Here is a 22,248-nt window from a genome sequence, read left to right as displayed (position 1 = left end):
AACTCCAGATGAGCTTACCAAGAAAACTCTTATCCAAAAAATATTGTGTGAAGCAGCCTTTCGACATGTAAATAACAGTGACATTGTTACCTGCCCTTGTGAAGGTCCCTCATGGATGGACAAGGATAAAGCCAGTACTTCACAAGAGAGAAGCATCTGTGGGAAGAGAGAAAAAGCCTTTGTGTTCCTGTTGCTTTGCAATCAGATGGGAAGCTGAGCAAAACAGATTCCTGAGCTCATGGACTAGGTACGTATGCAAATTTGTGTGCAGCAGGGCATTATGGTAACAAACAAGGGGGTCCATAGTGGGGTGTATGTTGTGATGCATCTCTTCTTAGGACCCAATTAACAACTCTGGAATATGGCTAGGTTATGGTTATGTTTATTTTGGAGGTCTGGAAGGTGTTGAGCAGTGGTCACTGTGTGGTTTGTAGCAGGGCATGTGAGGGGCAAGGGGGTGCCTGTGCAGCTTCAACTCATACTTACCTGGCAGGGGAGACACCATGATCATGAAGGTGGTTTTCCCAGGGTGAGGCTCATCCATTGCACTGCGGGTGTGCTGACCCCTGCGATTTCCCCAAATGCGGGAAACTCGACTGCATAATTTGTGGTAGTGGGGGACTGCGTTCGCGCTTTCCCCTGATCTTTCTGGTGAAAAAGCAGATAAATGTCTTCCTATTTCACAGGTGAACTACTTTTCCTTCTTGCCATCTGGGTTCACTTCTGTTGTGATATGTCAGTATGTGTGGCATATTCACACAAGACATGATTTCTTCCCTTTGCGCTTCTCTGTCATGGATATGTATGGGAATTTGGTACTTTTGTTTTATGTCAAAACATGAATGTTTTTAATAGGAAAATATGAATTTAATATATGCAAATATTATATTTATAACAGGTGGAATTTTTTTTTGTTAGATTATCACCTTCATGGATGCTGTCATAAAACAAAGTTGGGTGTTTCAAAATGCACTCTGTGCATTTGGTGTGATGAGGAGCTGGATGGGCCCCACTGGCATTTTGTTAAGGTTTTCCCAGGTTCAAATGACCAAGGAACAAGTTTTGGTGTGAGGAACAGCAGAGGGAGGGGGCATTTCAGGAATAGGCATAGGAGGAGACGACATCAGAGAGGTATGATAGGTACTTGCGCCCGATATCCCTGTCTGGGGTCTGTCCTACACTTGATACTAATGGATGCTCTACCACTGTCCCCAACAGTCTGGTCGTTCTACTGTTGAACGCCAGTTCAATCCGTAATAAAACCATGCTGATCTATGATTTGATCATGGATAAACAGGCCAACCTGGTGTATCACCAAGACCTGGGTGGGGGAGCTAGGTGGCCCAGAACTGATTCAGATCTGCCCACCTTGGGTACTCAGTATGACATCCACTCAGTCTGGAGGGGTGGTGTGGGGAGGTGTTGCTGTAGTCCTAGGAGTTCCCTCCCTACCGCAGGGAAACCCTTCTTTCTTGGAGCGGGACTTTAGGGCCTACATCCTACGTTGGGCCAAAAAGACAGATTAGGGATGCTGTTGGTATACCACCCACCCTGCTGCTCAGCATCCTCCCTGACTGAGCTGGCTAAGGTTGTCTTGGGTGTGGTGTGGCAGGAACCCAGAATGGTGGTTTTGGGTGACTTCAGCATCTATTCTGAGGCCACCTCAGGTCCAGCTCAGGAGTTCATGGCCTTCATGGCAGCTATGGGCCTGTTTCAAGTGGTCGTTTGTCCCACAAACAGAGCAGGGCATACCCTCCAGTCTTTGCTCCATGTGGGGAGGGTGGTGGTCTGGAAATCGGTGGGATGGCTATCACCCCATTGTCATGGTCAGACCACTTCCTGGTGAGGTTTGGTCTTGCAGCAGCAATTCTCCCCTGCAGGGGTGGGGAACCAGTCAGGATGGTCCACCCCTGCAGACTGATGGAATCTGATAGATTTCTGAATGCGGTGGAGGATTTTCCAGTGGACAGAGAAGGTGATCCTGTTGACTCCCTAGTCTCACTATGGAATGGTGAGTTTTGTAGGGCCATTGACATGAGCGCACCTGAGGGTCCTCCCTGGTGCCATAAAGCCTGCTTTGCTCCCCGATAATCTGAGGAACTGTGGTGGATGAAACGGAGTGGGCAAGGGCGTAAGTGGCATAGATCTCACTCCGGAGCAGACTGAACACGTGTTTGGGCTCACAGTTGGGCCTACTGCATGGCGGTGGAGGCAGCAAAGAGATCCTATTTTGCTGCCTCCATTCTGTCCTCAAAGAACTGTCCAGCTGAGTTGTTCTGTGTTATCCAAAGGTTGGTCACTCCTGCCCAAGGGAATGGACCTCTGGAGCACATAGTGTCCAGCTGTATCCAGCTGGGTAAACACTACGAACCATCAAATTGAAAGAGCAGCAGAAACAAGTTAGTCCATCCAGAATTTTGATGGGGCATTAATTGTGCTCTTTAGAGTGGTTTGCACAGGACTGGGAGGACTGACTGCGATTGTTATGAAGTTTGTGGGGTGGAGGAAACGGATGATCCCTTTGTATGGGATTGTTTACTACAAACAGAAGACAGAACCTCTTAGTGATTTAGGTCTTAGTAATTTGCCTTTTGGAAAAAAGTCTCTGGGGCTCGGCTCAGCATTGGAGATTTTAAGGTAATTTGTGAAAGATACATGACGCCCCCTTTAGGATGCACACCTTAACATGGTGAGGGGGTTTGAGAGTGTTGAAGAAGCTAAGAGCAATGCCATCAGGAGTATAGACCAAGAGGCTAAACTCCTAGCAGGGGCACCCAAGGTGGAATGGTCAAAGCTGAGACACCAGACTAAGATGCATCCAAACTCAGAGGAAGGCAATGGTAAACCACCTCTGAATGCCTCTTACCACGAAAACCCTATGAACAGAATATCCAAAATGCAACACGAGATAGTGCTGGAAGATGAGACCCCCAGGTCAGAAGGCACTCACTGAGCTACAAAGGACATGTACGAGTAGCGCTGTGACTAATGGCGCAACTGGGTCAAAGCCGAAAGGAAGCCTAGAGGCTGATGTGCACAGATGCAAAAGAAGAATCCGGAGTTGTACGACTTACACAATAGGAACATGGAATGTGAGAAGCATGAACCAGGGAAAGTTAGAAATTGTCAAGCAAGAAATGGAACATATCAACATTACAATACTTGGTGTGAGTGAATTAAAATGGACAGGAATGGGACATTTTCACTCAGACAACTACAAAATATTCTATGCAGGAAATGAGAAATTAAGAAGAAACGGGGTTGTTTTAATAGTGAGAAGTGATGTAGCAAAAGCAATTAGGAGCTACAATGCAAGGTCTGAGTGAGTGATATCAATGAGATTAAACAGGAAACCTATTAACATAACCATCATCCAAGTCTATGCTCCAACAGCAAATGCAGAACAAAAGGAATTGGAGAGATTTTATGCAGAAATACAGGAGGAAATTGATCACACACCAAAACAAGATGTGCTGATAATCATGGGGGCCTGGAATGCAAAAGTAGGGAACAGAGCAGAACTAGGGACTGTGGTAAAATGGGGCTTAGGAGACAGAAATGAAGCAGGAGAAAAACTTATTGAATTCTGTGAAGCGAATAATATGTTTCTTGCAAACACAGTTTTTGAGCAACCAAAAAGATCACTTTATACATGGACATCACCAAATGTCAGTATAGGAATCAAATTGATTATATAATTGGTATAACTCAGATGCTCTCTAATTTCGCTACTCTAACAGAAGATGGAGAAGCTCCATACTTTCTGCAAAAACAAGACCGGGAGCAGACTGAGGTACAGATCATGAACTGGTAATATCAATAATCAGAGGAAAGCTAAAGAAGAACAAAGCAATCATAATGCCAAAATACAATTTAAATAACATCCCAGAAGAATATAAAGATCAAATAAGGAACATTTTTGAGGCTTTAGTTGACAGAGAACTCTTAGAAGAACTATGGAGTGAAGTCAGAGACATTATCAGGGAAGAATGCAAAAAGACAATACCTCTCATTAAAAAGAGAGAAAGACCTCAATGGATGACTGAATAAACTCTTTAAATGGTTCAAGAGAGAAGGAAAGCAAAAGCAAAAGGATATAGAAACACGGTTAGAACCCTAAATGCAACAATACAGCAACTAGTACATAGGGACAAAGAGAACTATTACAATAGTTATTGTATAGAAATATACAACAAAAAGGGTGGAAAAAGAGCCCTATTCCAAAAGATTAGCGAAATGAAAGGGAAATTTAAACCAAGAATAGGGATGTTGAATAATCAACAGGGGAACACATTGACTGACCAAGATGAAATAAAAGGAAGATGGAAGCAATACACTGAAGAACTCTGCAAAAGAGATGCCAGGATGACAGATTCATTCACAGAGGAAGCGTATGATGAAGAACCAGAAATTTTAGAATGTGAGGGGGGAGCTGCTCTTAAAATTCTTGGAAGAAACAAATCACCAGGAACAGATGGCATACCAATAGAGTGGCTACAAGCTACTGAGACTGAATCTGTCCAAACTTTGACAAAAATATGTCAACAAATATAGAAAACTAAACAATGGCCCACAGACTGGAACCGTTCAATATACAGCCCAATTCGAAAGAAAGAGGATCCCAGGGAATGCAGTAATTATCGAACTCTTGCCTTAATACCCTATGCAAGTGAAGTAATGCTCAACATTCTACAACAAAGACGCTCTTACCATATATGGAGCGAGACATGCCAGACGTCCAAGCTGGATTTAGAAAGGGAAGAGGCACCTGAGATCATATCGCAAACATAAGTTGGATAATGGAACGGACCAAGGAATTTCAGAAGGAAATCACCCTGTGCTTTATAGATTACAGCAAAGCCTTTTACTGTGTAGATCTTGAAAAACTATGGAACGCTTTAAAAGAAATGGGGGTGCCACAGCATCTGATTGTCCTGAAGCACAACTTATACTCTGGACAAAAGGCTACTGTAAGGACAGAATATGGAGAAACCGATTGGTTGCCAATCGGAAAGGGTGCGAGACGGGTGTATTTTATCACCCTATTTATTTAATCTATATGCAGAACATATCATACGGAAAGCGGGATTGGACCAAGATGAAGGAGGTGTGAAAATTGGAGGAGAAAATAATAATAATTTAAGATATGCAGACGATATCATACTACTAGCAGAAAACAGTATAGTAATGATTTGAAACAAATGCTGATGAAAGTTAAAGAGGAAAGCACAAAAGCAGGACTATAGCTGAACAAAATGACTAAATGACAACAGAAGATTTATGTAACTTCCAAGTTGACAATGAGGACATTGAACTTGTCAAGGATTTCAATACCTCGACAGTCATTAACCAAAATGGAGACAACAGTCAAGAAATCAGAAGAAGGCTAGGACTGGGGAGGGCAGCTATGAGAGAACTAGAAAAGGTCCTCAAATGCAAAGATGTATCACTGGACACTAAAGTCAGGATCATTCAGACCATGGTATTCCCAATCTCTATGAATGTGAAAGTTGGACAGTGAAAAAAGCAGATAAGAGAAAAATCAACTCATTTGAAATGTGGTGTTGGAGGAGAGCTTTGCGGATACTGTACCATGGACTGTGAAAAAGACAAATAATTGGGTGTTAGAACAAATTAAACCAGAACTATCACTAGAAGCTAAAATGATGCAACAGAGGTTATCATACTTTGGACACATAATGAGAAGACCTGATTCACTAGAAAAGGCAATAATGCTGGGAAAAACAGGGGAGTAGTAAAACAGGAAGGCCAAACGAGAGATGGATTGATTCCATAATGGAAGGCCCGGACCTGAACTCACAAGATCTGAGCAGGGTGGTCCATGACAGATGCTATTGGAGGTTACTGATTCATAGGGTTGCCATAAGTCGTAATTGACTTGAAGGCACATAACAACAACATTAGGCTTGATTGAAGGGCTGTGAGGGAAGTGTGATGCATACTGTTGCCAGTAGGTGGCGATAACAGGACCTCTCCTTGGCCTTGCAATTAAGAAGAGCTGAAAGATGTGGTCAAGCTCTGCACTGCCAGCCTGCAATCCCAATGCCTGTGTGGGAGGCAGCAGAGATACATAATGGCGCATGCAAATATGCATGTAGCAGAGCATTGTGGGAGCAAAAGCAGGGTGCAGACTGGGGCTTGCAGAGCACCCTGAAACACGACCCCCCCCCAATGGAGCCATGGGCGCACGGCTGCTCTACTGGATGAGCTTACTGGGACTGTTGCAGCGAGGTCGCCATGTCTTAAATAGCAGGGCATGCGAGGGGCAAGGAGGCTCCTGTGCGGTTCCAACTCATACTTACCTGGCAGGGGAGACACCATGATCATGAAGGTGGTTTTCCCAGGGTGAGGCTCATCCATTGCACTGCGGGTGTGCTGACCCCTGCGATTTCCCCAAATGCGGGAAACTCGACTGCATAATTTGTGGTAGTGGGGGACTGCGTTCGCGCTTTCCCCTGATCTTTCTGGTGAAAAAGCAGATAAATGTCTTTCTCTCCATTTCAGTCTTCTTTAGAGACTGAGTGAACTACTTTTCCATCCTCTTCTTATCTGAGTTTTCTGTTCAGATATGGTGTCTCAGCCTCATGACCTCTGCACAAAGCATGCTGGGAAAGTACTCCTGCTTCGAGTGTTCTCAGGCTTCAATTCTAGGTAAAGCCCAATTACTTGGAAGTAAGTCTCATTGATGTGAACAGGTCTGAAGAGACATGTATCAGGTTGCAATGGGAATAGACTATGGATCCTCTTGTATTTGCATATTTTTTCCAGGGTATATCCCCAAACCTGCCATCAGATCACAGCTGTCTCCACTGACTGAACTATAACCATCCAAGTTGTGACACTTTTTGGCACTCCCGTGACACAAAAACCTGAATCCTCATGATATTTTCATAGGATCCACCTGAAACAATAAGAATTCACATCACATTTGTAGTGGTTAAAGTGTCGGACTACGACCTGGGAGACCAGGGTTCGAATCCCCATACAGCCATGAAGCTCACTGGATGACCTTGGGCCAGTCACTGCCTCTCAGCCTCAGAGGGAGGCAATGGTAAACTCCCTCTGAATACTGCTTACCATGAAAACCCTATTCATAGGGTCGCTATAAGTCGGAATCAACTTGAAGGCAGTCCATACATACATACATACATACTGTGCTCACAGACTGCACCATAAAAATCCCTGATCCCGTATTTCATGGCACTACTATGGTGTGAAAACACGGACTGGGCCCACAGATTCTCATAGCTCCTCATGGGAGCATACACAGGAATTTTGATATTGACTGTTGTGAACCGCCCAGGGAGCTTCGGCTATGGGGCGGTATATAAATTTAATAAAATAAATAAATAAATTTTCCTGCAGGGAGCCAATAGTCCAAAAACACACACACATACATAATTAGTCTCAGAAAACAGGTCTACCATTTCTGGTAGATCTAATGCCTGAGTAATGTTGAGGCTTCTGTAGACTTGGCCTCTGATAAACTTTGTATTCCAAGTCTGCCCCTCTGTTGTTACGGTTAGATCTGTTGCTCATCTGGCATCCAAACAGCAGCTTTCTGTTCACCCCTGAAGCGCTCATTCCTCAGCCCCCAGTTCTGTTGTCTCCCCACAGCCCTTAATCAGTTCCACTGCAGCTGCAATCAACTTCACAGCAGCAGCAGCAGCAGCAGCACACACACTCCACTGCATTTCCTAGAACAAACAACGCAACATGTCAGAATAACCACCATGACAGCATGGGAGTACAGTTCAGGGTTGTCATACATTTCTGCGATTCCCCCTTTCTCCCAGCAACATGGATACAACAGGACTTAGTTACTTTGCAAAGCTGGTGTAACCCACAGTCTCAGTCACAGCACTATCACTCTTATATGTGTATAATAATGAATTTTATTGTCATTGGTAGAATAATTTTTAAAATGCTTGCAAACTTTGGGGGGGGGAAAGAGATCACTCCCAACCCCCAATGAAAAAAGACCTGAGTTAAAATATCATGATCTCCCCTTGTCTTTGCTGCAACATTTTGTTTTTGGGTTGACACCTGCTGCTCCCTGATCACAGCCACATTAAAATCCTGAACCCTGTTTTTTGTGGGGCTGCAATCACTTCTCTACAAGGGAAGACCACCAGAAAACACTTCAAAGCCAATCAGCCAGGTCCTTCATTGCTAAGGCACTCATATACTGAAAAGCGAGAACAGGCTAGTTTCACACTAAATGTGAGAATAGCACCTGCATTTTTTGTCTCATATCTCAGCTTCTACAAGTGCTAGGAACTTGAAAATGAAAATGGACTGCCTTCAAGTCGATTCTGACTTATGGCGACCCTATGAATAGGGTTTTCATGGTAAGCTGTATTCAGAGGTGGTTTACCTTCCTCTGAGGCTGAAAGGCAGTGACTGGCCCAAGGTCACCCAATGAGCTTCATGGCTGTGTGGGGATTTGAACCTGGGTCTCCCAGGTCATAGTCCAACACTCTAACCACTACACCACACTAGCTCTCACTAGGAACTCACTTTCTTTAAAAAAAATGGAATCTGTCTCATCCAGGATGGCAACTGGTTGCCCCTGCAGATGCCCATGGATTAAAGGCAGCCCATTAATGCTCCTATTGTACAGATGAAGAACCCAGAGACTGAGATGGAAGTGACTAGCACAAAGTCAGCCGTGGGAGAGAGAACTTTAATTATATATGGCACTGTTAAACTGTTGGGAGTCAGAAACCTTGACAATCCTGCAAATATCTTGCCTGCTTCTATTGTTTGCCAAACCCAGCTTATAGGAAAACATATGTGTAATTTTATGTCTACAAGAGGCTCATCTCAAAAGCAAAGTATCAGATGGCTCTTTTTCATGTGGTTTGGAACTAAGTGTACAGTACCTGTCTCATGTAAGGCAGGAGGTGTAGTCTTAGTTCCCCATCTTCTGTTTCAGGCAGATCAGGTATTAAGTAGACCTGAGAAAGAGACTTGTCTATTAAATGGGATGAAATCCTACTGGCAGTTGGCTAAATTGGTGCCCCCAACCAAACCTCTCTTAAAGAACTGTTTGAGAAATTAGAACGGTAGTTTGGAGAGGGCACTGTGATTGCGTGGAAGATATTGCACAGAAGGATTCTTGGGTCAACTTTTACTTTGCATAATGAAGAAGACCCGCTCTAGGATGCAGACCCTAACATGGTGAAGAGGTTTGAGAGTGTCGAAGAAGCTGAGAGCAATGCCGTCAGGAGTCTAGACACCAGACTAAGATGCATCCAGACTCAGAGGAAGGCATTCGTAAACCACTTCTGAATACCTCTTACCATGAAAACTCTATGAATAGACTATCCAAAATGCAACACGAGGTAGTGTCGGAAGATGAGACCCCCAGATCAAATGGCACTCAGTGAGCTACTGGGGAAGAACTACAGAAGAGTAGCACTGTGGCTAATGATGCAACTGGGTCAAAGCCGAAAGGAAGCCCAGAGGTTGATGTGCACATATGCTAAAGGAGAGTCCGGAGTTGTACGACTTACACAATAGGAACATGGAATGTGAGAAGCATGAACCAGGGAAAGTTAGAAATCGTCAAGCAAGAAATTGAATGTATCAACATTACAATACTTGGTGTGAGTGAATTGAAATGGCTGGGAATGGAACACTTTCAATCAGGCAACTACAAAATATTTTATGCAGGAAATGAGAAATCAAGAAGAAACAGGGTTATAATAAATAATAATAAAATTTTATTTAGCAGACGCCCATCTGTCCGACTGAACGGACACTCTGGGCGACGTACAATATAAAATACAATATAAAATACAATCTGCTCATATACATAATCATCACATTATTAATATCATAACATCTCATCTGAAGACCATCTTACATTAATACAGTGTAAAACCTAACCCACCCCAGAGATCCCATAGGCCTGCCTGAAGAGCAAGGTCTTCAAGGCTCGGCGAAAAGTCAACAGGGAGGGGGCATGCCGAAGGTCAAAGGGAAGTAAGTTCCAGAGGGTGGGGGCCACGATCGAAAAAGCCCTCTCCCTGGTCCGCACCAACCTAGCTGTCTTAGTCGGTGGGACCGAGAGAAGGTCATGTGAGGCTGATCTTGTTTGGCGGCATATTTGGTGATACTGGAGGCGCTCCTTCAGATAAACTGGGCCGGAACCGTATAGAGTTTTAAAGGTTAAAACCAACACCTTGAATTGGGCCCGGTATACAACTGGCAACCAGTGTAATTCAATCAACACTGGGGTGATATGATCGCGGTGGCGGGTCTGCTTTATTAAGCGTGCCGCCGCGTTTTGTACCAGCTGGAGTTTCCGGACCGTCTTCAAGGGTAACCACACGTAGAGTGCATTACAGTAGTCTAATCGAGAGGAGATCAGGGCATGTATCACTCGTGGGAGCAGATGTATGGGAAGATAGGGTCGCAGCCTCTGTACTAGATGAAGTTGGTACCAAGCTGCCCGGCTCACTGCAGAAACCTGAGCCTCCATAGACAGCTGGGAGTCCAAGATGACCCCGAGACTGCGGACCTGGTCCTTCAGGGGCAAACTCACCCCATTAAGTATCAGGTCAAAATCACCCAACTTTCCCTTGTCCCCCACTAGTAATACCTCAGTCTTATCGGGGTTCAGCCTCAGCCTGTTCTCTCCCATCCATCCACTTACGGACTCCAGGCACTTGGACAAGGTATCCACAGCCAACTCTGGTGAAGATTTAAATGAGAGATAGAGCTGCGTGTCATCCGCATATTGGTGACACTGCAGCCCCAAACTCCTGATGATGGCTCCCAGCGGTTTCATATAAATGTTAAATAGCATGGGAGAGAGGATAGAACCCTGTGGCACACCACAGTTGAGGGGCCAAGGGTCTGAAACCTCATCCCCCAACACTACCCGTTGATATCTACCGGAGAGATAGGAACGGAACCACTGTAAAACAGTGCCTCCTATTCCCAATCCCTCCAGGCGACTCAACAGGATACCGTGGTCGACGGTATCGAAAGCTTTAATAGTGAGAAGTGATGTAGCAAAAGTGATATCGATGAGATTTAATGGGAAACCTATTAACTTAACCATCATCCAAATCTATGCTCCAGCGGCAAATGCAGAAGAAGAGGAATTGGAAAGATTTTACACAGACATACAGGAAGAAATTGATCACCCACCAAAACAAGATGTTCTGATATAATCATGCAAAAGTAGTAAAATGTGGTAAAATGGGGCTTAGGAGACAGAAACGAAGGAGGAGAAAAACGTATTGAATTCTGTGAAGCCAATATGTTTCTTGCAAACACATTTTTTGAGCAACCAAAAAGATGACTGTATACATGGACATCACCAAATGGTCAATATAGGAATCAAATTGATTATAATAATTGGTAGCAGGAGATATTGGAATATGTGGTTCAACTCAAACTGGTGGGTTGGGGCTGCATGGGGTTAAAAAGGGTAGAGAGAGAGGAGACCTCCTGATTGTTAGGCTATACCTATCTTTGATCTCTTGCTGACTCTTCCTTTCTGTTAGACTGATATTCTCAGGATGTTGACCACATCTTCCAGCTTCTTCTTTGTTCTGTTGAGAGGGGGAGCAGACATCTTCTCTTTGTCTCTCTCTCCTCCCAGCTTGAGGGCAAACACTAGGCTTAGTGTTTGCGTCTCCAACTTAGCTAGTTAGCTAGATGTAGAACTTTTTCCTATCAAGTATGTACGTTGAGAATAAAGTAGTTATTTCTTATTTTGAAGTTTAAAGTCTCAGTCTGACTAATTCCAGGGAAGGTGTAATATTCAGCAAGGATTCAAACACACAAAGCTCACTCAGATGCTCTCTAATTTCGCTGCTCTGTAACAGAAGATGGAGAAGCTCCATACTTCTGCAAAAACAAGACCAGGAGCAGACTGCGGTACAGATCATGAACTGGTAATATCGAAAATCAGAGGAAAGCTAAAGAAGAACAACAAAGCAATCATAATACCAAAATACAATTTAAAGAACATCCCAGAAGAATATAAAGATCAAATAAGGAACATTTTTGAGGCTTTAATAATAATAATAAAAATTATTTCTAGGCCGCCTATCTGGCCGACTTAACGGCCACTCTAGGCGGCGTACATAAACTTAGTTGACAGAGAACTAGAAGAACTATGGAGTGAAGTCAGAGACATTATCAGGGAAGAATGCAAAAAGACAATACCTCTAGTTAAGAAGAGAGAAAGACCTCAATGGATGACTGAATAAACTCTTAAAATGGTTCAAGAGAGAAGGAAAGCAAAAGGAAAAGGATATAGAAACACGGTTAGAACCCTAAATGCAACAATACAGCAACTAGTACATAGGGACAATTACAATAGTTATTGTATAGAAATAGAAGAGGACAACAAAAAGGGTAGAAAAAGAGCCTATTCCAAAAGATTAGAGAAATGAAAGAGAAATTTAAACCAAGCGTAGGGATGTTGAATATCAACAGGGGAACACATTGACTGACCGAGATGAAATAAAAGGAAGATGGAAGCAATACACTGAAGAACTCTATAAAAGAGATGCAAGGGTGACAGATTCATTCATGGAGGAACCATATGATAAGGAACCAGAAATTTTAGAATGTGAGGGGGAAGCTGCTCTTAAAATTCTTGGAAGAAACAAATCACCAGGAACAGATGCCATACCAACAGAGTTGCTACAAGCTACTGAAAATGAATCTCTCCAAATTTTGACAAACATTTGTCAACTGATATAGAAAATAAAACAATGGCCCACAGACTGGAAGTGTTCAATATACATCCCAATTCCAAAGAAAGGGGATCCCAGGGAATGCAGTAATTGTCAAACTCTTGCCTTAATATCCCATGCAAGTAAAGTAATGCTCAACATTCTACAACAAAGGCTCTTGCCATATATGGAGCAAAAAGTGCCAGATGTCCAGGCTGGATTTAGAAAGGGAAGAGGCACCTGAGATCATATCACTAACATACGTTGGATAATGGAACGGGCCAAGGAATTTCAGAAGGAAATCACCCTGTGCTTTATAGATTACAGCAAAGACTTTGATTGTGTAGATCATGAAAAACTATGGAATGCTTTAAAAGAAATGGGGTACCACAGCATCTGATTGTCCTGAAGCGCAACTTATACTCTGGACAAAAGGCTACTGTAAGGACAGAATATGGAGAAACCGATTGGTTGCCAATCGGAAAGGGTGCAAGACGGGTGTATTTTATCACCCTATTTATTTAATCTATATGCAGAACATATCATATGGAAAGCGGGATTGACCAATATGAAGGAGGTGTGAAAATTGGAGAAAGAAATATCAATAATTTAAGATATGCAGATGATACCATACTACTAGCAGAAACCAGTAATCCGGGGGGCATCCCAGAAATTACAGGTTAGTTAGCTTGTCTTCTGTCCCATGAAAACTGGTAGAAAGTATTGATAAAGATAAAATAACCAAGCATATAGAAGAGCGAGCCTTGCTTGAGAACCACAAGCATGACTTCTGCAAGGGTGAGTTCTGTCTCGCTAACCTATTTGAGTTCTTTGAGAGTGTCAATAAGTATATAGATAGAGGTGATCTGGTGGACATAATCTACTTACACTTTCAAAAAGCTTTTGACAAGGTACTCACCAAAGACTCCTGAGTAAGTTTAGCAGTCATGGAATTAGAGAAGATGTCCTCTTATGGATCAGAAACTGGCTAAGAAACCGAAAACAGAATAGGAATAAATGGACAGTTCTCCCAGAGGAGGGATATAGAGAGTGGAGTCTCCCAGGGATCAGTACTTGGATCTGTGCTTTTTAACTTGTTCATAAATGATCCGGAGTTAGGGGTGAGCAGTGAGATGGCTAGGTTTATTGATACTAAATTGTTTAGGGTTGTTAAAACAAAAAGGGATTGTGAAGGGCTACAAAAGGACCTCTCCAAACTGAGTGAATGGGTGGTAAAATGACAAACGCAATTCAGTGTAAAGCAAATGTAAAGTTATGCAAAAAATCTTAATTCTGCATATATGCTCATAGGGTCTGAACTAGTGGTGACTGACCAAGAACAAGACTTCCAGGTCATAGTGGATATCTCGCTGAAGATGTCAACCCAGTATGCAGCAGCTGTGAAAAAGGCAAATTCCATGCCAGGGATCATTAGGAAAAGGACTGAAAATAAAACTGCCAATATCACAATGCCATTATATAAATCTATGGTGCAGCCACATTTGGGTACTGTGTACAGTTCTGGTCATCTCACCTCAAAAAGGATATTGTAGAACTGGAAAACATTCAGAAAAGGGCAACCAAAATTATCAAGTGGAAGGAACGACTCCCCTACAAGAAAAGGTTGCAGCATTTGGGGCTTTTTAATTCAGAGAAAAGGCAAGTCAGTGGTGACATTATAGAAGTGAACAAAATTATGCATGGCATAGAGAAAGCAGAGAAAGACACATTTTTCTCCTTCTCTTATAACACTAGAACTCATGGCAATTTATTTATTTTATTTGTTAAATTTCTATACCGCCCGACTAGCATAGCTCTCTGGGCGGTGTACAACAGAAAAAATATAAATATATACAATAAAATCCTATAAATCAGTGTGAGGAACACGTAAGTAAAAATCCACAGATCTAAAATCAATTAAAACATACTTAAAAAACTAAAATGCCTGAGAAAAGAGGAAGGTTTTAACTTGGCGCCGAAAAGATAACAACGTCGGCGCCAAGCGCACCTCATCGGGAAGACTATTCCACAGTTCGGGGGCCACCACTGAGAAGGCCCTAGTTCTGTTACCATCCTCCGAGCTTCCCTATGAGTCGGAACTCGGAGGAGGGCCTTCGATGTTGATCGTAGTGTACGGGCAGGTTCATATCAGGAGAGGCGTTCCAGCAGGTATTGTGGTCCTGCACCGTATAAGGCTTTATAGGTTAAAACCAGCACTTTAAATTTGGCCCGGAAACATATTGGTAGCCAGTGCAAGCGGGCCAGAACAGGTGTTATATGTTCAGACCGCCTGGTCCTCGTAATCAGTCTAGCCGCCGCATTCTGCACAAGCTGTAGCTTCCGAACCGTCTTTAAAGGCAGCCCTACGTAGAGCGCATTGCAGTAATCCAATTGAGAGGTTACCAGAGCATGGACAACTGAGGTGAGGTCCTCCCTGTCCAGATATGGACGTAGCTGGGCTACCAATCGAAGATGGTAGAAAGCATTCCGTGCCACCGAGGCTACTTGAGCCTCGAGTGACAGGGAAGGGTCTAAAAATACTCCCAAACTAATAATAAATAATAATAATAAATTTAATTTCTGTGTCGCCTATCTGGCCAATGGCCACTCTAGGCGACGTACAAAATCATTAAAATACAATTAATAAAATACAGTGATACAATATAAAACAGTGTAAAATCAATAAATCTGCAACAACAGTATTAAAAGAGGGCAGGAGGCATTACAGTTATAGCAGTTAACCCTCCCCAGACTACGAACCCTCTCCTTCAGGGGGAGTGTAACCCCGTCCAGAACAGGGTGAATATCCACCATCTGATCAGAGAAACCCCCCACCAACAGCATCTCAGTCATGTCTGGATTGAGCCTCAGTTTATTAGCTCTCATCCAGTCCATTATCGCAGCCAGGCAACGGTTCAGGACATTGACAGCCTCACCTGAAGAGGATGAAAAGGAGAAGTGGAGCTGCGTGTCATCAGCGTACTGATGGCAGCATACTCCAAAACTCCTGATGACCTCACCCAGCGGCTTCATGTAGATGTTAAAAAGCATGGGAGACAAAACCGACCCCTGCGGGACTCCACATTGGAGAGCCCACGGTGTCGAGCAATGTTCCCCAAGCACTACCTTCTGGATACGACCCGCCAAGTAGGAGCGGAACCACTGCCAAGCTGTGCCCCCAACTCCCAACTCCACGAGCCTCTCCAGAAGGATACCATGGTCGATGGTATCAAAAGCCGCTGAGAGATCAAGGAGAATCAACAGAGTAACACTCCCTCCGTCCCTCTCCCGACATAGGTCATCGTACAGGGCGACCAAGGCTGTCTCAGTACCGAAACCGGGCCTAAAACCCGATTGAAACGGATCTAGATAATCGGTTTCATCCAGTAGCACCTGGAGCTGGCCAGCAACCACTCATTCCAAGATCTTGCCCAGGAATGGAACATTTGCAACTGCTCTATAATTATTAAGATTTTCGGGGTCCAAGGAGGATTTTTTCAGGAGTGGTCTCACTACTGCCTCTTTCAGATGGCCAGGGACCACTCCCTCTCATAAAGAGGCATTTATCACTTCCCTGGCCCAGTCAGCTGTTCCATCCCTGCTAGTTTTTATAAGCCAAGAGGGGCAACGATCTAGAACAGAAGTGGTTGCACGGACCTGTCCAAGCACCTTGTCCACGTCCTCAAGCTGAACCAACTGAAACTCATCCAATAAAACATGACAGGACTGTGCTCTGGACACCTCATTCGGATCAACTGTTATAAACTGGGAGTCTAAGTCCCGGCAGATGCATAGGATCTTATTCTGGAAGTGCCCAGTAAAGCTAAATGCCAGAAGCAGGGCTGTGGAGTCGGAGTCGTGGAGTCAGAAGCAATTTTGGGTGGAGTCGGAGTCAGTAGAAATGTTCCGACTCCGGCTTCAAAATAAATTTTGATTGACAAATTTTTTAAAATATAAATTCAAAATGCCAAAGAAGCTTCCCATGAAGTCAGCTGTAGTTGAGCATTTCACCATAACTCAGGATGGAAAACATTTTGTGTGTCAGTGTATGACACAGGACCCAGATGAAGACAAATGCTGTGATGCCAAGATCAGCGCATATTCAGGCAGTGTTAAAAATGCTCCTGTGAGAGCTTCCAATTTAAAAAGACATTTAAAGCTCTTTCCAGGGCTGTGGAGTTGGAAGCAATTTTGGGTAGAGTTGGAGTCGGACAGTAGAAAAATAGAAGAGTTGGAGTCGAAGGTTTGGTGTACCAACTCCACAGCCCTAGTTGGAAGATTCAAGACAGACAAAAGAAAGTAATTATTCACACAGCATTAATAGTACTTAAAAACTATTGAATTTGCACCCACAAGAGGCAGTGATGGCCGCCAATTTGGATGGCTTTAAAAGAGAATTAGACAAATTCATGGAGGATAAGGCTATCAATGGCTACTAGCCATGATGGCTATGCTCTGCCTTCATAGTCGAAGGCAGTGTGCCCCTGGATACCTCCCCTCGGTGGATTGTCACCTTGTAGTGGTGAGTGGGCTTGCGTGTTCCAATGAACCCTATGAGCAATGCCATCGGGAGTCATGTACTCCCAGCAGGGTCACCCATGGCGGTAAGGTCAAGGGAGAGGAACCAGACAAAGAACAATCTAAGAATGTCCTCAACGTCTGAACAGGCGGAGGATAACAATGTGTGTTACAACGGCTGTGAAGGCGGATGAAGGCTTGTGTACCTCCAGGTTCTTTTGGGTTACCAAAGATGAGATGCAGACAAGAGATTTGCTTACAAAGAGTTAAAATTTATTGAGTAACTTACAAGCATACAGCCAAGTATCCCAATAAAAGTGGATCAGCCACACAGCTCTGCAGTAGCTAGTGTCAGACTGAACAACCCACTGGGCACAAGAAACACTTTTATAGCATAAAAATTGGCATACAACTATTAGGATTACATAAATGATTAATGAGCATATAGTCATCAAAATAACATATCATGGCATCTGTTGCCTATAATTGGCTATTCTGACCTTATCACAGAACACCTTCAAAAGCAAACTAATTACTAGAGAACTATAGTATCTTCACTGGAAATACCCTGGCATCCTTCCTTGGCAACTATATGCTTACCATATCCTCTCTATCTTTGCTAACAAGCAGCTGCTGCACTATCTGGTCATTGACGGTCCCTTGACTCATCTACCTGTTTATGCCAAGCAATACCCTTGACTCTACGCCTATCAGCTTCCTTTAATGTCTTGAGTTAACAAGGTACCTTCCCCTAACGATGCTCCTTTCATGTCTCAAGGTAACGAGGTGCTTTCCTAGCATCATACTGGGCAAGCCATCATATCCTCATTAGAACACCTAGATAAGATCCCAGGTGGTCATAAGGTGATCTGGCATACCCAAGGATGGTGGGGCTCTAAAGGGGAATACAATCCTTTAGGCGAACTAACAAATACATGCTGAATATATCTTGCTATAGGCTTCTACTTGCTTGCTGGGATAATAGACTGGTACAGGGTATACAAGGCTGCAGCAGATAAAGGACTTCCAATCGTCGTGGTACCCATGCCATTGGATCAAAGCCTTTTTCTGTCAAGATTGTGTGTTGATCATGGTGCGCTGATCTCCCCACGTAAAACAAAGCCACACACAGGCGTCTTCCATAACAAAAGTCCCATGGAAAGACTTTATTTTGGAAGACAATCTTACTCGGTCACAAGTGATCGCCAGGCTAAGCCCCTGGATACCACTTGCTGGAAACTGCAGGATGGGAGAGTGGTCTTGCACTCAGGTCATACTTGCGGGCTTCCCATGGGCAACTGTTTGGCCACTGTGAGAACAGATGGCTAGATGAGATGGGCTTTTGGCCTGATCCACCAGGGCTCTTCTTATGTTATGTTCTTCACACCAGAACATTTTCACGCTCTTGCTCATTGGTCATTTTAACTTGGAAACCCTTCTCCCCAGCATGACAAGATTAATAAAATGCCATTGAGATCTGTAGTGAAAGCGGGGAACCCTTCCCCGTCTGCTCTCTGTCCCGGGAGTCAATCCCCAGCTTTGGGCAATTGATCCCAGCAAATCCTGGTTTGCCAAGGTTGTGCACACTCACACCAACCCTGCAAGGTAGTAACTGCCACCACCCTTCAGAATGGTTAGCTACTCTGGGGCGAAGGGAACTCCAGAGCCCATTTAAACACCAGAGTTTCTCAGGGCAAGAATCTAGGAATACTCCTTGGCGCTTCTAAAGTCTCAGATAAAATGTTACTTTGTTACACGGTAGTTGTAGTCGAATGGCAAGGACTGAATTTAGGAACTGACCCCTCTCTCTGGAAGGAACACACGTTGGTTAATTTAATTAAAGTTTATTAAAAAGAAAATAAAAGCATAAAAATATTACAAAGAACAAAGAGGTGCACAAAAGTAAGTTTTAGCAGCAAATTGAATCCTGTCACCATACACCCAGATGGGTAAGGTTTGGTAAGAAAACAGTAACGTAAGTTTCTTGGCACAAATCAAAATAACAAAGCTTTCTGGTCTAAGCTATACTTACAGACCATGGGATTTCTAGCTGGATAGCCTTCTCCCCTCAGGGAATTGCAAGTCAGGATGGAAATGGAGCCACAACAGAGCATCACCAAAGAGACAAGGTGGTGCTCTGAAGTGAGACACTAACCCAGAGTTCTGAGCCTCTTCTTATGGATGAAAATTTTCCCTCCCAGCCAGAGACAGTTAACCAATTAACATTTTCATCAAAGGGATGAAAAAACTATGTTCCCACAGCACCTGGCGCCTCCTCTTGGTTTCCCATAACAAAGCAAGGAGTTTTACGGCCTTGATGGAACCAGGCCCCTTCCACTAATAAGAAGGTGCGAAGCTAACTGTAAGCTGATACAGCTGTGTTGTAAAATCACCAAGTCACAGTGATGAAGGAAAATCAAATGTTTAACTGCTTGCTAGCAGGTTAACAAAAAGATGGCAAGGGGGAAAATCCCCACAAGACTTTGGTGTTCAGCCATTTTAAATGCAGGCCAGGGCAAGGCTGGCAAGCTGGCATGACAAGATCCATCCAGCTCCCACCAACACCAAAGCCACACCATCCAAATTAAGCCTCACAGAATGCCTTGTGAAACACCCAACTGTAAATGTGGATCCTGCTAGGCCTATAGAACCAGCAGCTGCAGTGAGTTTAAAACACACAATAGAGCAGCCATGATAAAAGATAGATGACACAGTGAAATTTCCTGTATCCCTTCTGCATAAGCTGCTTAGAACTTTGTGCTGGATTTAGCCATTTACTAAAACGTTGACAGACTGATAAGAGTACAGGGGGGGGGGAGGAGGGAAATCCATGAAGTCAAAAGAAAAGTGAAAGCTTAGTCTGGTCTGGCAAGCCAGTGCTGGGTATGTCATACTGCCCAAATGGAGAACTGCTGATGAAGCAAGGGTCCTAGTTACTCTGGCCAGGTGCACATGGGAGCTAAAATCCATATTGAATATGAAGCTTTTTCCATCGCGATAGAGTTCCACAGTTCACACACATCCATCCTCCCTACCTTCCAATTTGCTTTTTGCATTTACACACATTTGCGTTTATTAGTATCACTGTTTCCTTGTGGCCCCACCCCCATATTTACATGTTAACTCCCTCCGGAACATCCCAATAGCTAATCAAGAAGGAAAGGGGTTTTCTGTCAATTTCACACTAAGCCCGGAGACAATGGGGGGATGTAACCAACACCAAATTAGTTTTTTTCTGTTGTCACTTTCATTTCCTCTAGACAAAGCCCTTTTTTGTGAAGAAGGAATGAAATGTTTATAGCGTGCAGTGTGTATGTTTTTGTGTTTGTGTGTGTGCGCACACACAACCTCTTTGTGAACGAGACCTTAACTTTCATCAGCATTTGTTTCAAATCATTTCTGGTTTCTGCTAGTAGTATGGTATTATCTGCATATCTTATTATTGATATTATTGATATTTCTTCCTCCAGTTTTCACACCTCCTTCATCTTGGTCTAATCCCGCTTTCTGTATATGTTCTTCATATAGATTAAACAAATAGGGTAATAAAATACACCCGTCTCACACCCTTTCAGATTGGAAACCATAATCCTCCACCTCCATTTGCATATATTAATTTCATATTTTTACATTAAAAATATTCATGTTCTGACATAAAAGCAAATCCCCATACATATCCATGACACGGAAGTGCAAAGAGAAGAAATCACATCGTGTGTCAACATGCCACACAACATCTGAACAGAAATGAACCCAGGTAAGAAGGAAAAGCAGTTCACTCAGTCTCTAAATAAGACTGAAATGAAGAGAAAGACATTTATCTGCTTTTTCACCAGAAAGATCAGGGGAAAGCGCGAACGCAGTCCCCCACTACCACAAATTATGCAGTCGAGTTTCCCGCATTTGGGGAAATCGCAGGGGTCAGCACACCCGCAGTGCAATGGATGAGCCTCACCCTGGGAAAACCACCTTCATGATCATGGTGTCTCCCCTGCCAGGTAAGTATGAGTTGGAACTGCACAGGAGCCTCCTTGCCCCTCATGCACCCTGCTTCTCAAGACATGGTGACCGCAGCTCAGCACCCTGTCTTCCTCTCAGACAAGCATTGCAGCAGCCCTGCCAAAGTCCGACGTGGTTGAGCGATGTCTGGGGATGCCTATGCACCCCCAAATGGCACCCTGTTTCTACTCCCACAGTGCTCCGCTGCATGGAATTTTGCATATGTTCCATCTTACAGTTTCCTCTGACGCATGATGCTCCACCTGATTGGCTAAGGGTTGTCAGCTGAGCTTCAAAGCAGGAAGGGGAATTGTTTGCTCCACTCGCAGTCTTTGCTCCACCGCATGAGACTTTTCCATTTGAATGCCTTCTGAGGAAGGGAGCCTCATTCTGCCCCTCTTAATGTGCCCTGAGCTCTCCACTGAAAGACCCTCATGCTGGCTAGGAACAATGTAAAAGACAGATTCCTGGCTGCTGGCTTTGTCAAGAAACACAAGCCAAAATGGCTCACAAGACAGCATCAAGAGAAGCAAGACAGCCACATTCTTAGTGAAGAGGGTATAAGGAGAACATGATGCCATAATTTATTGTAAAAAAAACCCCATAGGTCTCGTATCAGCTTCTCACTTAAAATTCCACTTGCACAATTTAATTTCCATACATCAACTAAGTTTGAAAATATCCATCTAAGATTTCAACGCCTATCCAAACTAAAAGATCAGATTGAAAGGCATTCCTCTTAGTTCCTACTTCAGAGAGCCAAGTTGTGGAGAGTAGTTGCAGAAGAAGAGTCAGTGAATCCTGAGGGTAGCATCCCATCTACATCATCAAGCAGTTTGGTAGCAGCAGGAGATAAACATGTAGACACTGAATTCAGTAATTGAAGCAATGTCTCTGACAGTGAAGAAGGACAACCAAATCGTGACAGTGACAAGAGAAGCAGAAAACAGTATTCAAGCCTGGCCAGATTATTCTCTAATCTTAGAAGAGGGTGCAGCTTTGAGGG

At 43.7% G+C, this 22,248-nt stretch overlaps 1 long non-coding RNA gene and 3 other non-coding genes across 4 annotated transcripts in view; 3 read left to right on the top strand and 1 right to left on the bottom strand.

Annotated features, from left to right (window-relative positions):
- Positions 1–22,248, top strand: part of LOC133373514 (uncharacterized) — a 30,558-nt gene that overhangs the window by 5,761 nt on the left and 2,549 nt on the right. Inside the window, exon 3 of the long non-coding RNA XR_009759684.1 lies at positions 105–247. This is a non-coding gene — a long non-coding RNA (uncharacterized LOC133373514). The remainder of the gene's footprint in view (positions 1–104; positions 248–22,248) is intronic.
- Positions 479–642, top strand: LOC133373565 (U1 spliceosomal RNA). The gene has a single exon (XR_009759698.1). It is a non-coding gene; the product is annotated as a U1 spliceosomal RNA (small nuclear RNA).
- Positions 6,316–6,479, top strand: LOC133373564 (U1 spliceosomal RNA). Its single transcript, XR_009759697.1, has one exon. It is a non-coding gene; the product is annotated as a U1 spliceosomal RNA (small nuclear RNA).
- Positions 21,086–21,249, bottom strand: LOC133373563 (U1 spliceosomal RNA). Its single transcript, XR_009759696.1, has one exon. It is a non-coding gene; the product is annotated as a U1 spliceosomal RNA (small nuclear RNA).

This window comes from Rhineura floridana, chromosome 19, assembly GCF_030035675.1.
Source record: "Rhineura floridana isolate rRhiFlo1 chromosome 19, rRhiFlo1.hap2, whole genome shotgun sequence".
NCBI lineage: Eukaryota > Metazoa > Chordata > Lepidosauria > Squamata > Rhineuridae > Rhineura > Rhineura floridana.
This window is presented reverse-complemented; position numbering and strand designations above follow the sequence as displayed.